Source organism: Phoenix dactylifera, unplaced genomic scaffold (genome assembly GCF_009389715.1).
Source record: "Phoenix dactylifera cultivar Barhee BC4 unplaced genomic scaffold, palm_55x_up_171113_PBpolish2nd_filt_p 001316F, whole genome shotgun sequence".
Lineage (NCBI taxonomy): Eukaryota > Viridiplantae > Streptophyta > Magnoliopsida > Arecales > Arecaceae > Phoenix > Phoenix dactylifera.
In genome coordinates this window covers 44,779-47,137 of record NW_024068647.1, presented here as the reverse complement: position 1 = coordinate 47,137, position 2,359 = coordinate 44,779, and the positions used below count along the sequence as shown (strand labels likewise).

At 39.7% G+C, this 2,359-nt stretch overlaps 1 non-coding gene across 1 annotated transcript; it reads left to right on the top strand.

Moving 5' to 3' along the window:
- The first annotated feature begins 1,316 nt into the window (after positions 1-1,316).
- Positions 1,317-1,423, top strand: LOC120108399. The gene has a single exon (XR_005509768.1). It is a non-coding gene; the product is annotated as a small nucleolar RNA R71 (small nucleolar RNA).
- The last annotated feature ends 936 nt before the right edge of the window (positions 1,424-2,359 follow it).

Here is a 2,359-nt window from a genome sequence, read left to right as displayed (position 1 = left end):
AAGGATATTTGACCGATCGATCAGCTAGCTGCAAAGAGATGGTAGTAGGCTTCAACTCCTTCAATCCAAGCTTTCTAGACACAGATAAAGGCATTAGTGAAACACTAGCACCTAAATCACATAAAGCTCTAGAAAAATCAACATCACCTATAGTACAAGGAATAGAAAAACTCCCTGGATCTCTTAGCTTTGGTGGAAGCTTATTCTGGATAATGGCACTGCATTCCTCCGTCAAGGCAATGGTCTCGAAATCTTCCAATTTCCTCTTCTTAGACATGATCTCTTTTAAAAATTTTGTATATGCAGGAATTTGTGCTAAGGCGTCTGCAAAAGGAATATTAATGTAAAGCTGCCTAAACACTTTCAAAAATTTCTCAAACTGTTGATCAATTTTATTCTGCTTAAGCCTTTGAGGAAAAGGAATGGGAGGAACATAAGATTCGACTGGTGGTAGTGGGGATGTTGTCTTGGCTAGGTCCTCAACTTCTTCACTGACGTTCTTGCTCACCTCTTCATAGTCTACTTCATCACCAACTATAGTCTCACCACTTACCTGACCAAGTTGCTTACCACTTCTCAAGGTGACTGCCTTGCAATGCTCCTTCGGATTGACCTCTGTCTTACTAGGCAAATTACCCTATCCACGAGAATTGATGGAATTGCCTAACTGCCCCAATTGCACCTCCACATTTCTATTGGAACTTGCCAACTGGTCAACCTTTGCTTCTAGTCTCTCAAATCTCTCCGAACTGGCATTGGCTAACTTCTCAATAGCTATCTCCCAAGACTGCTTACTTTCTGGTTGGGATGGTCTTGGTTGGAAACCAGGAGGATGGAGAGGTCTAGAACTGCTACCTTGGTTACCTTGATCTTTCCATGAAAAGTTGGGATGATTCCTCCAGCCTGGGTTGTATGTGTTGGAATAAGGGTTGTTCTGCTGCTACTGCCTGTTATAATTAGACACAAATTGAACCTGCATACAATCAGAACTCATGTGAGCTCCTCCACAGCAATCACAACTCAATACAGGACTAGAAACGGAATTCACATTACCCAGCTTACCGAACATTTTTACTAGAGAATCAACCTTGGCATTCAACATGTTTATGCCATCTACATCATACATACCTGGAACTTTCTTAGGCATACCTCTTTCATTAGACCACTGATAATTGTTAGAGGCCATTTCTTCTAACAACTCATATGCCTCTTCTGTTGACTTACTCATTAAAGTACCTCCTGCAGCTGCATCTATGGTAATTCTAACTGAATGTATTAATCCATTATAGAAAGTCTGTACAATCAGCCAGTCAGGAAGACCATGATGTGGACACTTCCTCTGCAAATCCTTAAACCTCTCCCAGGCTTCATACAAAGATTCACCATCAAACTGAGCAAAACTGGTAATATCATTTCTAAGTTTGGCAGTCTTACCTGGGGAAAAATACTTACTCAAAAAAGCTTGTGACAAGGCATTCCAGATGGTGAAAGAGTTAGGCGCTTTGGAATTCAACCAGGCCTTGGCTTTATCCTTTAGAGAAAATGAAAAAAGTCGGAGTCGAAAGCATCATCACTAACTCCATTCATCTTGATTGTATCACAAATCTCCAAGAAATTGGCAAGGTGTGCATGTGGATACTCAGCAGGTCCTCCACCAAACTGCTCCTGCTGCACCATCTGGATGAGACCAGGCTTAATCTCAAAATTATTAGCATTGACTGTAGGTCTCACAATACTGGGTTGAGCACCATTGACATTCGGCACTGCATAGTCACTCAACAACCTTTTATTCTAGTTATCTTGGTTATCTGCCATGGCTTCTGCTTGTTTTTGCTTTAGCTCTAATCTTTGTTGTTTCCTTAATGCTCGTAGGGTTCTCTCAATTTCTGGATCAAAAGGCTCAACTAGCTCACAGTTTCATGGCATACACTAAATATAGAAAACGTAAATTAACAAAAAGAACAAAACAGTCTAAATTAATGCAGAAAATTATTTGTATTGATATTGAAAACAATCCTTCCCGGCAACAGCGCCAAAAACTTGATAGTCCCTAGACTCTACCACAAGTGCATGGGTCATGACAAGTAGAATAGGGCAAAAAGAGTATCGTTTCCACAAGAAGGCGATTCAAGTACCAATTTATAAATTTTCTATATTATTTAGACGACCCCAAATTGATGTGACTGACTGCAATTTCTTGACCTGAAAAATCAAATATGAAAGGTTCCTAGGGCTTGGATTTCATCAATTGAATTCCTTCAATAAATTTAAATCTGATTGTTAATATTCTGCTAATTACAATGACCGAATCCCTTTTTTTTATGTGATATCCTCTTTCAAGGCATAACACCTATACCTA